Source organism: Thamnophis elegans, chromosome 1 (genome assembly GCF_009769535.1).
Source record: "Thamnophis elegans isolate rThaEle1 chromosome 1, rThaEle1.pri, whole genome shotgun sequence".
Classification (NCBI taxonomy): Eukaryota; Metazoa; Chordata; class Lepidosauria; order Squamata; family Colubridae; genus Thamnophis; species Thamnophis elegans.
In genome coordinates, this window is record NC_045541.1 from 163,602,827 (window position 1) to 163,617,030 (window position 14,204).

Consider the following 14,204-nt stretch of genomic DNA (forward strand, 5'->3'; position numbering starts at 1 on the left):
ATCCTTGGAAAATGGGTGAGTGGATAAAAATAGGTGGATACAAATGCCAAATCTAGTCTAAACATGTAGCTGACTATGTGACCAATCATAAAAGTATAAACTTTGCAACTTTTTTGTGGGCATTCTGAATCCAACAAGTGAGCAGTAAGGATGTTCGGAACCTTGCAGAATCTTTTTTATAATTTTCAGAAGGCCATAATAGAATTAAAGAGGAGGAGGAGGAGATTTGACAGATTAACAGAGTTGGAAGGGATCTTATAGGTCTTCTAGCCCAACCTCCCGCTCAAGCAGGAGACCCTTCACCATTTCTGACAAAGGGCAGTCCAATCTCTTCTTGAAAGTTCCAAGTGATGAAGCTCCCACAACTTTTGAGGGCAAGTTGTTCCATTGGTTGATTGTTCTCACTGTCAGAAAATTCCTTTTTATTTCCAGGTTGAATCTCTCCTTGGTCAGTTTCCATCCATTGTTCCTTGTCTGGCCTTCAGGTCCTCTCTGTGGCAGCCCCTCAAATATTGGAACATTGCTATCATGTCTCCCCTGGACCTTCTCTTCACTAGAGTAGCCACACCCAGTTCCTGTAACCATTATTCATATACTTTAGGAGGAGGAGGAAGAGGAGATGGTGGTAGTATTTCTTTTTTAGTCAACTCAGATCACATGAATTTCTATGCTCACAGTTCATTTCCTCAGATACATGGACTCTAGTTATGAAAAAGACTATAGAAAGATTAATTTCTTTTTGTCTCACTTGAGACTAATGAAACTGTTGCTGAGCTGGTGGGGAGAGAATGGAAGGGGGAAATGCTAAGAGAGGTGTGAGACAGACTTACTTATAGATAATGGCTACTAATAAAGCAGTACTTAATGCAGAATATTCTGATACTAAAGAACGAGGGATAATAAAGGGGTGCCATGCTTCAGATTCATTTCCAGAAATGCTTTGGAGTATGATAGATTAGCACCTGGCTATAGATTTTTAACAGTGGCAGACTTGTCCTGCATCTACACATTAATGTGCCCCAAGCATCTTTTTGGGATTGAATCTGAATTTGTGCAATCTTGCTAGTTATCCTATGAAGCATCATAAAACTTTTTGTTTCATTTAATCCCTGAGAAATGATATGACTTTTAGCTAAGCTATTTTATGATGATGAGCTGCTTCTCATTCTTATTGTCAAGGAAGGGGCATCATGAGGTCAGCAACTGAGTGTCCTGGAGAATTGAAAAGTTAATGGAGAAACAGCAGAGTTGGAATTCATTAGAAGACTGAATGCTATTTTTCAGAGATTACATAAAGATCAAAGGTTTAGGTCAATCTACAGATATAACATAACATGTGGAATCTGATTACAGTACTGAATTAACCCTTTTGGGACCTCGTACACTACAAAGAATTATAAACTAAGTCCAAAGATGTTGGTCTCTTCAACTGAACCACACCAAATGGTAAACAAGATTAACACTAACCAAGGCTAGCATATTGTGTGAATGCAGGGACAAAAACTTTAATTAATCAAATTAAACCTCTGTTCAAAAACAAACTGACACTTATTAATTATATAATGCATAAATTTTTATCTCCATGTTCATTGCTGCTTTGGTTGAATTTCACTTTCGGTAATTCCGCTATCTCTCATGCTTCCTTTTAATCATTTTTCTCCTTTCCAACTTCCCCCTCTTTTAAGGACAGCTATAAATATATAGAATCATTGCATATAAGGAATGGAAGGTAACTTGAAGATACTCTAGTTCAACTTCCTATTTCATGCAGCAATCCACCATTAGAACACTATCAAGTCATGACGATTAATATCTATTTATCTGATAGTAAAATGCCTGTATTAGTATAAGAAGACACAGTTCTGCTTGGCTGTCAGGCTCCTTTAGCCCCCTCACTTACTGTAAAACTAACGGAATTTGACATCTGCAAAAAGTCTTAAGACATCAGGCTCCTAGCACTTTTTATCTTCCTACCAGCTACAAAAATATTTTAAAGTATACCGACAAGCAAACAAAAATGGAAGTATTGCAGAGCCTTACCAAATTCAGAAAGGAGGCCATTGTTATGGTAAGAAGAGGTAAGGTCTTTGAAAATCCCACCACTCAGAGAGAAAGGGAGATTTGAGAAAGTTCTTTCTCTTACTCATTTTCCATGTTTTTATTAAGGGATGTAATTTAAATGTATCACAGTTGTGAAAGCAGAAGTAATATGCTGTTACGTTCTCCCTTTTCCTTAATTTTGTGAGCTTGGTATTCAAAATGTTTGAGTAATGTTTGAGCAACTCAACAGATTAACAGAGTTGGAAGGAACCTTATAGGTCTTCTAGTCCAACCCCCTGCTAAAGCAGAAGAGACCCTACACATTTTGACAAGTGGCAGTCCAATCTTTTCTTAAAAGCCTCCAGTGATGAAGTTCCACAACTTGGGAGTCCTCCTGGACCCACAGCTGACTTTTGAACACCACTTGTCAGCTGTGACCAGGGGGACATTTGCCCAGGTTCGCCTGGTGCACCAGTTGCACCCCTACCTGAACCGGGAGGCTCTCACAACGGTCACTCGTGCCCTTGTGACCTCTAGGCTGGAGTACTGCAATGTGCTCCACATGGGGCTGCCCTTGAAGAGTATTCGGCGACTTCAGCTGGTCCAGAATGCGGCCGCGCGAGCGATAGTGGGTGCACCACGTTTCACCCACGTAACACCTATCCTCCGCGAGCTGCACTGGCTGCCTGTTGGTCTCCGGGTGCGCTTCAAGGTGCTACTTATCACCTATAAAGCCCTTCATGGTAGTGGGCCTGGGTACTTGAGAGACCGCCTACTGCCAATTACCTCCACTAGACCGATAAGATCGCATAGATTAGGCCTCCTCCGAATTCCATCAGCCAGCCAGTGTCGGCTGGCAACTACCCGGAGGAGAGCCTTCTCGGTGGCTGCTCCGACCCTCTGGAATGAACTCCCCGTGGAGATTCGTACCCTCACCACCCTTCAGGCCTTCCGCACCGCCCTTAAAATCTGGCTGTCCCAGCAGGCCTGGGGCTAAAGACCCTAACCCCACCCGAATGGTATGACTGTTGTGCTTTCTTTTAATAATGTATTGTCTCTATGTCTATAACTTGTTTGTCATCCCTTCCCCTTTGAATTGTGAGCCGCCCTGAGTCCCCTCAGGGAGAAGGGCGGCATACAAATAAACTAATTCCAATTCCAATTCCTTTCGAGGACAACGTCTGTTTCATTGGTTGATTGCTCTCACGGTCAGAAAGTTCCCCCTTATTTCTAGGTTGAATCTCTCCTTGGTCAGTTTCCATCCATTATTCCTTGTCTGGCCTTCAGGTGCTTTGGGAAATAGCTTGACCCACTCCTCTCTGTGGCAGCCCCTCAAATATTGGAACACTGCTATCATGTCTCCCCTGGTCCTTCTCTAGTGAGGATATTTTGGCTAGAATCTTGGACTTCATCAAATTTATGTCCTTCAGCAAAATGGCATTGATTGGCCAATGGCAGATGATTCCTTATTCACTATACAGGTGTTAACAGAAGTTGAATGTAAAACATCTGAAAAATGAGTGTAGGAAAAACTAGAGAGACAACTCTTTTATTTTGGAAGTTCCTGATTACAATAATGCACCAACGTAGGTTAAAGCTAGATGGGCAAACTGGCCCATCAGATCCTAGTGTAACTCCAACTCCTACCAATTCATATCAGTATCTGCAGTGGGGTGCAATGTAGACAGGCCTCCTTGTAGTGTATCCCAGGCAACATGACTTTGTCAGGACTAAATAATCTATACATTCTGGCTGTTGGATTTCCCAGCAAGAAGCAGCTTCATGAGTACCGAAAATAAAAACAACATTATATACATTTACACCATACAAAACAAGCAAGCAAGCAAACAAACAAACAAATAATCTCTAGTGATGGGAGTTGAAGAACATCTGATGTAATGGTATGTGGGAATGGTCTTGGGAGACAGTAGGCAAAGCAACAAATGGGATAACTAGCATGTAAAAGTTGTCTCATGCGCAAACGGGGGTAATGACAAAGGAAACATTTCAGAAGGGACCCTCACTGGTTTTCCACAGCATAGAGAGAAAGAAGGGGAGAAAACTCTCCATCTTGCAAGGTTTTATTGATGTAACAGTAGAGATGTGGTGGCTCAGTGGCTAAGACCCTGAACTTGTTGATCAGAAAGGTCGACAGTTCGGCAGTTCAAATCCCCAGTGTCATGTAATGGAGTGAGCTCCCATTACTTGTCCCAGCTTCTGCCAACCTAGCAGTTCGAAAGCATGTAAAAATGCAAGTAGAAAAATAGGAACACCTTTGGTGGGAAGGTAACAGCTTTCAATGTGCCTTTGGCATTTAGTCATGCCAGCCACATGACCACGGAGATGTCTTCGGACAGCGCTGGCTCTTTGGCTTTGAAATGGAGATGAGCACCACCCCCTAGAGTCAGGAACAACTAGCACATATGTGCGAGGGGAACCTTTACCTTTATTGATGTAACCTTAGAGTAAAAATAAAACAAACATTCCTTGTCATGCTTCTTGTTTGGACTGTCTTGCAGGACTAACATCTGGGGAGTGATAAAGACATTACCCATGAATTAGAATACACATACACACATCCATACATACTATTCTTTTTTCGGAGTGAGGAAGTGCTATGCAAACTGCAGAGAGGCATAAGCAATAGTTAACAAAGCAAATGAAAAGACAGCAAACAAGAGTGAACAAAAGAAAGCCTAACTTAATTTAGTTTATATCAAGATTCATTGGAATTGAATTAAAATGTTTTTTGATGTTTTGATAACTTTTTTTTGTTGTTGTTTCCATTGCTGCTCGATGCATGAAATGCCCTATGGAGTCCAGCATGGGGTAGAAATTGCATGATAAAAGAAAGAATATTTTCCCCTTATAATAAATCTAAATTCAATGACAATAGTTTTTTTTTTCCTTTTCACTCTATCCCCATTCCAAAATTGTGTGGTTCTGAGGCCACAGTGTTAATGAGATAATACCTTTCTCATTACTTAAACATCCACATGTCAAAATAACCATTCAGACTTTTGTGTTTGTGTGTTTTAAAGAAATTAGGCAGGAACATGTAATAGATGCTAACATTTTCCCATACAAGTTAACGTGTCGCTCCAGACACCTCTGGAGAAGGATGCAAATGAAGTGTTGTAAGTACAAGGGAACCAGGCTAAAGTGAAAGACAGATGGTGGTGCATCACATCTCAGGGATAAGAGTTCTTTCTGTTCCCAAGGTTCATATCAAAAACACATTTGTCATTATTGCTTATTGGTACTCCAGCTCCCAGGGACTATAAATAGCATCTATTTAGGATCCGTGGCTAAAGTAGCTATGATACCAGACCTGCATAGCTTTGAAGGCTGATTAGGAAAGGCATTTGCTTCTGATACAAAATAATAACATTGGAAATAGCAAGATCTACTGGCCTTAACATTTTTTTCCTACCTGCTACGGAAGAAATTTCTTGAGAAGAAGAAGGATTAGAGAGGGGGGGAGGGAGAGCTATTGTGAGGATGTTACCTAGTTTGGGTAATGATGGGCTAGATGCTAAAGCAAGGTCATGGTACACACTTGAAAGTAAATCAGGATGACTGCAATTGTGGGGGTCTGTCTGGAAAGAACAAAGAATGCTTATCAACAGGAAATATGCATGTGTAAAGCTTGTAGCAATTATGGGTAGTTAGACAACTTGCAGACCTCAGCTAAAAGTTAGGGATGGCCTGCAGCAAATGAAATGTGTATTAGATAGCTCCTGGGGCATTCATTAGCCAAGGCTTAGGAATAGGGACAGCAAGGGACCAATAGAACAAATTGTAGATTAGATAATATTTCTTGCTATCTCACCTTGTCCCACCTTCTTTAGTGAAAATGTACAAAGCTTTCTTAATCCTTTTGAGGCAGCCGGGAGAAAACGGCCAAAATATCACCATATCACCTGGGCATATGAGCCCCCAGGCTCTAACTTCTTACTAGCTTTTGAATATTAATATACACTTAATATGGATTTTTAATAAGTTGCAACAAACCTTACTGGAACAGTGTGGCAAGACGCTATAAAGGAGGGGCACAGGAAGCCAAGCGTGGGTGTAAGATAGAACAGAGGTGAAACTGCCGATAGCTTAAGACATTATAGGAACTTCTCTTTTTGTATTTTTCCTATGTATTTCTCTGTTTGTAACATTCCAAAATGTACTTCTCCTTTTCGAACTGTCATGTTTGTCTCGTGTATGGAAACGCCGTGAGAAAGCTCAGTTTGTAGCACGATATAAAACTAACATCCTGGGCGGAGCCCAGGCAGTTCAGATCTTGGTGTGTTAACACTCTGAACTTGATGCATCAATAAACCTATATCTCTTTTACCTTCATGGTCTCATGTCCCGTTCTTATAATTGATATGTGTTAAAGGCTACCAGCTGCTGCAACACTTTGTTCTTGGTTCTTGACCTTTTGCCAGGAACTTTTTTCATTGGAGTATCCATTAAAAAGCAATCAGAAAAACTGCACCTCATGTCTAGCGTCCATCATTGGCTTCGGCACCCAAATTGCATATGAAACATATGCAAGATAATAACCAAGTTCAGAGAGCACCCAAGGCCCTTAAAAAAAACTCTAATGGAACTAGATAAGTGCAGGGCCCTCATTCTTGTCTTATTTGTTTATTTCACGTGGCATACATTTGTCAGGGATGTTGTCTATACTTTACACAGTAGTCCTGTCAGCCTAATTGCTAGTTCTTTCATTTTCTCATCCGCAAGCTTATCCACAGTGTGACACAGGGGACGAAGTATCTTGCACCATCTGGCTAGCAGCATTTGGCTTGATGACATCATCTGGGCCCCTTCTGTTGACCTTGCCTCATGTCCAGACAGGTCCAGTGCTGGCTTATGTTTGTCTTGCTAGCCTTTCCCACCAAAGAGGTACCCATTTACCTATTTGGAATAATTTATTTGGACTGCTAGTTAGGGCAGGGCAGGAGCCAGAGTCAAATGATGGGAGCTCACCCCATTCCACAATGCTACTAGGGTTCAAACTACTATAATGGTGGTCATTTCAGGTCAGCAAATCCAGTGTCCATAAGCTGCTGCACCACAATGCCTCCATTCCTGTCTATTGATGCTGTTGAAATGTGCCCAGAGTCAATTGGTTGAATTGTCTGGTTATAGAAATTGATTGATTGATTGATCATTGTAGACCAAAGTTTGGCTTAGATTTTGTGGATTTAATAGGAAAATGAGAAAAAGGAGTTGCTCCTGTTGAACTTTTCTGAGAAACGCAAACATTTGAGGATATTCACTGCAGCTCGTCCACTAATTCCTGCTCTCATCTATATTTCATGATGCTGTAGGATGGACCAGATAAATCTAGTTGGGTATTATGGTTCTGGGTGATTCAGAAGGTAAAATATGACAGCAGCTGCATCAACAAGATAATAAAATCATTTCACAGATGCAGTCTTTAAACCACCTGCAAATTTCAAAGTAGGTTAAGAGGGATATCCCTGTGCCTGCCACAATGTTAGAAAGTATTGAAGAAGGAAAAAAGGAAGAAAAGGATTGGGGCAAGAAACTCCTTATGAATATTGTATTGCTAACTAGGGCATACAAAACCTTTGCTAGACCAATTCTTGAATATAGCTCATCTGTCTGGAATCTGCACTGTATATCAGACATTAATACAATTGAGCATGTAACGAGGTATTTCACGAGAAGAGTACTCCACTCCTCTGCTCGCAACAGAATACCCTCCACCACCAGACTTGAAATTTTGGGCTTGGATAACCTAGAACTACGCCTCCTAAAGTCAGACTTAAGCATAGTACACAAAATTATCTGCTACAATGTCCTAGCAGTCAATGACTACTTCATCTTCAACCACAAAAATACAAGAGCACACAATAGATACAAAGTCAATGTAAACCACTCCAAACTAGATTGCAGAAAATATCACTTCAGCAACAGAATAGTCAACACCTGGAATGCACTACCTGACTCTGTTGTTACATTTTCAAATCCCCAGTTTAGTAGACTAAACTGTCTACTATTGACTTCACCCCATTCCTAAGAGGTCTGTAAGGTGCGTGCATAAATGCACCATCGTGCCTACCATCCCTGTCCTACTGTCCCCTTATTCATACCCATTTTATTCATACCCATGTTTATTCTTAGACCTATTATCTTGTAAGTGATTGACAAATTTTTAAAAAATCAAATAAATAAATAAAGGGATATAGGATCATCATAGTTAAGTAAGCTCCCCTTTGGGAGAGCGAGTACGTTCAGAGAAGCATTGTTAGAGTTGTGTTGGAGAACACACAAACCAGCATACAGAGGCACTGCAGTTTAAATAGGCTTTTACTTTCGTGGAAATAGAGGTATCAGAGTCCATCAAACAGTCCAAGTCATACACGGATAAGACAGTCAGTCATCAATGTCTTTCAGTAAAGGGATAATCCAAATAACATAGTCCAGTATCATATAATCAGTCCAGTAATCACAGTTTGCTAACAGTTGCAAAACTTACAACAGCTCACGGCACTCAGATCAGATCATCCCAGCATCTAACAAACAGAGAGAGAGCTAAAAGTCCTTCTGGCTCCCTCTTATGAACGATTGAGGAAAACAGCAACCAATCACATTTTACAAGTATGCTTTAAAGAAACAGATACAATATTGTTACATGATTTATATATTGCCAACCCAACTATTAGATTATATATCATCATCATTTCAGCTATTGTCTATCCACTATAGGATGAAGGCCTCCTCCATGTTTCCAATCAATATAGCCCTGAACTTTCTTTTGGCAATTGGGCCTGCAATACTTGGTGATGTCATCGATCCATCTTGTTTTAGGTCTCTTTGTGGATGCTTTTTATCAACTGGAATCCATTCAATGACTGCCTTGGTCCACCTGCGTTCAGTTCTTCTTGCTATGTGATAGGCCCATTTCCACTACTTTACTCTCTTGATGATATTGTATACTTTTGTTTGTTCTCTAATCCATGTGCAGGTCTTTCTATCTTGTATCGTAATGCTAAGCATCTTTCCATGGCTCTTTGCACCACTCATAGCTTTGTATTGATTGTGAGGTTAGTGTCTGTTAGAAATATAATCTAACGGTTGGGTTGGCAATATATAAATCATGTAACAATGCTGTACCTGTTTCTTTAAATCATATTGTAAAATGTGATTGGTTGCTGTTTTCCTCAGTTGACCATAAGAGGGAGCCAGAATGACTGTTAGCTCTCTGTTCGTTAGATGCTGGGCTGATCTGATCTGAATGTTTTTGGAAGCTGGCTGTTAGAAAGTGTTGTGAGCTATTGTAAGTTTTGCAACTGCTAGCAAACTTTGAGTACTGAACTGATTATATGATACTGGATATGTTATTTGGATTATCCCTTAACTGAAAGACGTTGATGACTGACTGTCTTATCCGTGTATGACTTGGACTGTTTGATGGACCCTGATACCTCTATTTCCACGAAAGTAAAAGCCTATTTAAACTGTAGTATCTCTGTATTCTGGTTTGTGTATTTTCCAACACAACTCTCACAATGCTTCTCTGAATGCACTCGCTCTCCCAACTGGGAGCTTACCTAACATGTATCACTGGCATGTTGGAGCAGGTAGCACACACTAATTGAACACTTTTCTCTTCAGACATATGAGGAGGCTGTTCTTGAAAATTATTCTTAGCTTGCAGAATGCCTATGCCGTTCAGTTTCCTTTACTGCCTCATCTTCCTTTGAGATCCATTGGCCAAGTATAGGTAGTGGTCTACTATATCATACACATATACAAATAATTATGTTGACTCATGTCTCTAGTTTTGCTGCAGAAAAGCAGTGCAATGATGCAGGCTTTCCTAGTTCTTGTTTTCTGTTTGAAGTGTGTCACATTATTTCATACATTGAAAGCTGACTTTGAATATCAGAAGCCATGCCAATTAAATGTAAAATGAGAGCAAAAGGGAGAGAACTGGAATGTTAGGCTTTGTCTCTGGATCAGGATTAATTGCTGGTATAAGCAACATGAAATCAGAATGGTAAAATGAGTCTTTGTTTTTGTTTTCACTGAGAGCAAATTGTCAATTTTCAGCCTTTTTCTTTCCTGACATTCAAAGTCTTTTGTTGATAATTTTGCTTTAGTGCAAATACAATTAAATGAGCTTTTATGTTCAGTTTTGGAAAGTGGTTTGGAAGTTCAGTTTTGATATCTGCCCTTTACCAACATGGATTGATTTCAAATCTCATCAAGGCTTGTTAATCTTCGGAAGTAAATTCTCAGCAGTTTCATTGGTCCCAAATGTTCTTTTGTCTTCCCTCTCTCTGACTTATTGACAAAATGATCTAGATAGTAATGATATGTTAAAAGCAGCCAAGATGCCTTTTTCATTCTTGTAATTAATGGTAATTAGTAAGTAAATGATTAGGAGAACATTGTAGATCATTCTATGCCAGCAAGATCTAATTTCATTCAGGGAAGAAAAACAAATAGAAGGGAGGAGACATAATTTTTTCTGCTGATAGCAGTCATAATGACACCAAGCTAGATGGCACCTTTTACATCTGCTATGAGTACATTGTCATATTGCATTTTGTTTTGTTTTCATCTCTAGTTCTTAGTGGGATAACTTCTGCCACAGTTCCCAAATTCCCTATAATATCCTTCTCTAGTCTTTCTTGCCAGTCCTCCACTGTTCAGGTAATACACAAAAGCTCTAGTCTCATAATTTTTTCACCCAAAGAAACTTCTGTCTTGGGAATGACTTGAGATGTTCAAATCATAAGAATTATTTTGACTGAGGCCAGATTTATGAAGAGAAGACTCAGGGGAGACATGATAGCAGTGTTTTAATATTTGAGGGGCTACCACAGAGAGGAAGTGGTCAAGCTGTTTTCCAAAGCACCTGAAGGCCAGACAAGGAATAATGGATGGAAACTGATCAAGAAGAGATTCAACCTGGAAATAAGGAGAATTTTTCTGACAGTGTGAGCAATCAACCAATGGAACAGCTTGTCTTTCATCAATGGAAGCTTTCAAGAAGAGACTGGACTGCCATCTATCAGAAATGGTGCAGAGTCTCCTGCTTGGGTGAGGGGTTGAACTAGATGGCCTACAAGGTCCCTTCCAACTCTGTTAATTTGTTATCTGTTATACATCACTGGATCCAGTTTTCTCTCTAGCTTCCCTCTCCATCAGGATGATCAGAGAATAATACACAATTGCTGCAAATAACATAGTAACATTTAGAATACATTGACATCCAATGTTAGTTGGTTTGTTATTTGAAAATTGGTCCCTGCTTGCAACTTATTTATTCTTCCATTTTAGACAAGTATTCTTTGCTTCCTGGCCTGATGTCAGTTTTGATAAGCTAGGACTATCAAACCTAGTTACTATATTAATAACTAGGCTGTCCTACAAACAGAATAGCAGAATTCACTTAGGAAGAGTAACTTTTCATTGGTTTATTGCCTACTTACCAACATAGAAGTAGATACCATAATAATAAATGAAACACAGCTCAACTACTAATTTTATGGAATTCTTCTACACTTTATACCATTAAAATCTTGTAATCTGCTTTGTCTGTAATTATTTGTTATCGTCTGTCTTCTTTGTACATTTTGTTCTATTCCCTTCCTTTCATTCATTCCATGTGTGAGGTCAATGTGAAATATTGTTTGTCTCTTTTAGAACACTTTTTTTTATATTCTTAGTGATAACTCTGCTGGTTGGTTGGGGAATTTGGGGCACTGAAGTCCATAAGTCTTAAAAGTTGCCAAGGTTGACTATCTCTAAATTATCCTTCAATGTGTCATTTATTGCAATAGCACTTATATACCACTTCATAGTGCTTTTACAGCCTTCTCTAAGTGGTTTACAGAGTCAGCATGTTGCCCCAACAATCTGGGTTCTCATTTTACCCACCAGGGAAGGATGGAAGGCTGAGCCAACCTATATTTATTCCAGTGGTTTTTTCATGTATATTTCATGAAGTTTCATTTGTCTGATTGTTTTATGCTGGAAAGTCATCAAGCCATTAATGTCTTTTAGCTGATTATCCTTTTGTGACACCTACTGTATATTGTCTAAGCTAAATGTCAAGCAAGCAAGAGTTACATTAAATAGTAGTTACTCTAGCACAGTCTTTTCCAGTCTGATGTGCACATGTTGGGATTGTAACTCCCAAGACCCCTAACCTGAATTTATAGTTTACAAGTCATGACTATAACACCAGCAATGGCATGGCTGGAAAAATTGGTTTGAGAAAGCTGACAATTGTATAAATCACTTGACAAAACTACCTAGGCAGGTATTTTTATGTGAGCTGTATCCTTTTATGGTTTCTTTTAAACCTGATGTAGTAGGTTACTCCTTGTAGAACATTTGATGTTTTTTCATATGATATTTCCTCCATAGTCTCCTTTCATGGTTCTCTTGATTCACTCAAAGGTTCCAGCATGCTGCGGTGCCCATTCTCAGTGTGTCTGAAAAGCAAATGTTTTGTGATTTAATTTTTATTCCAGATATGGACAAATTGTCTTCTTTTGTCTGACAATCCTAAGAAAGGCTTTCTTTAATGCACACTCCCTTCAGCCCTCAATTCCATCCCAAACTCTTCCCACTGCAGATTTCAATTTAGATTGCAGACTGTTTTCTGTCCTGACCCACCAAAAAGGAAAAAAAAGAAAAGACAAAAAACCATTCAACTGACAAACACATATTTCAATGAGCCCATAAGAAAGTGGACAAGAGAGAGAGGAAGACAAAAAGAGCATGAAGACGTAACCTTTTTGTTACATATTTTAGCTGTAAGGTTTTTGTAACATCCAGTGCCTCTTAGCTCAACACTTGTAAGAAGGCAATCATTCTGAGGACTGAGAATTCATCTCGAAATTTTATACCTTGGTAGTTTACTAATGAAATTGCCTCTTAGTTGACATGCTTCCAAACATCTATAGAAAATCAGAGTTCAGAACTTCAGATTGCCGGCATAACCAGAAAAAGATTGACCAATTCAATTCATACGATGTCCTACCAATGAAATCACCTAAAAGTGAGACACTATCTGCTCTAATTGGCTCAATGGTTCTTCAGGAGCCGAGGTGGCGCAGTGGTTAAATGCAGCACTGCAGGCTATTTCAGCTGACTGCAGTTCTGCAGTTCGGCTGTTCAAATCTCACCGGCTCAAGGTTGACTCAGCCTTCCATCCTTCCGAGGTGGGTAAAATGAGGACCCGGATTGTTGTTGGGGGCAATATGCTGACTCTGTAAACCGCTTAGAGAGGGCTGAAAGCCCTATGAAGTGGTATATAAGTCTAACTGCTGTTGCTATTGCTATTGCTATTCAGGATCATTCCCTCTGATCCTTTTATCTTGAGATGCTTCTATGAACTTGTGTAGAGAACCTAGTCAATGGAGCATCTCCTTCTTTGTGTCAGGATTAATTGTTTTGTTAATCATAAATTTTCTTTATGCATTAGATTTATATATCATCTCATCTCTAGGAAATCAAGGTATTCTACACAGAGGAGGTATTTTCTTTCTTATCAATCTCTCAGATTGATCTGAGGAAGAATGACTAATACAAAATCATATTGCAAGTTTCCATGGCTGAGGGTAAATTGTGCACTATAAATATCCCTCCTCTCTGCACAATTACATATTTGCAAGTGCTAGTACTTAGCAATTTCAACATGCTATTCTGAAGTGTATTCAGCTAATCAATGTTAGGTTTATTTCTTTATTAATTTGATAATTTTTATTCTCCCCTCTAGCTAGAACTCTTTGGATGGCTCCCAACTAATGTGAGAAACAGTCATTCCTGATGAATAGCAAATAATGAAAACTCATGAATTCATAGCTGTTGATTCCCTCAGCTCCTCATTCTTCAGAATGAAAGCAAATGTACATGTCCCAGGATAATGTTGCAGGATCCAATCTGGATCAGTCATTGCGACCAGAGGTTTAGTCTTCTGAGATTTTGGATTCATGCTGGAGCCCATCCTCAGGGAACTTCTCTCTACCAGAATGTGTGGTTTGGGCTATTCTATGTCTAGTATTTTTGTGGTGCCTGGTTGAGTGAGGCTACTATATGAGGACAAATCATGCATTACAAAAATTGCTTGGAGGTGGGAGATACTTCTTCAGTAATCTATGGATCCCCTTCAA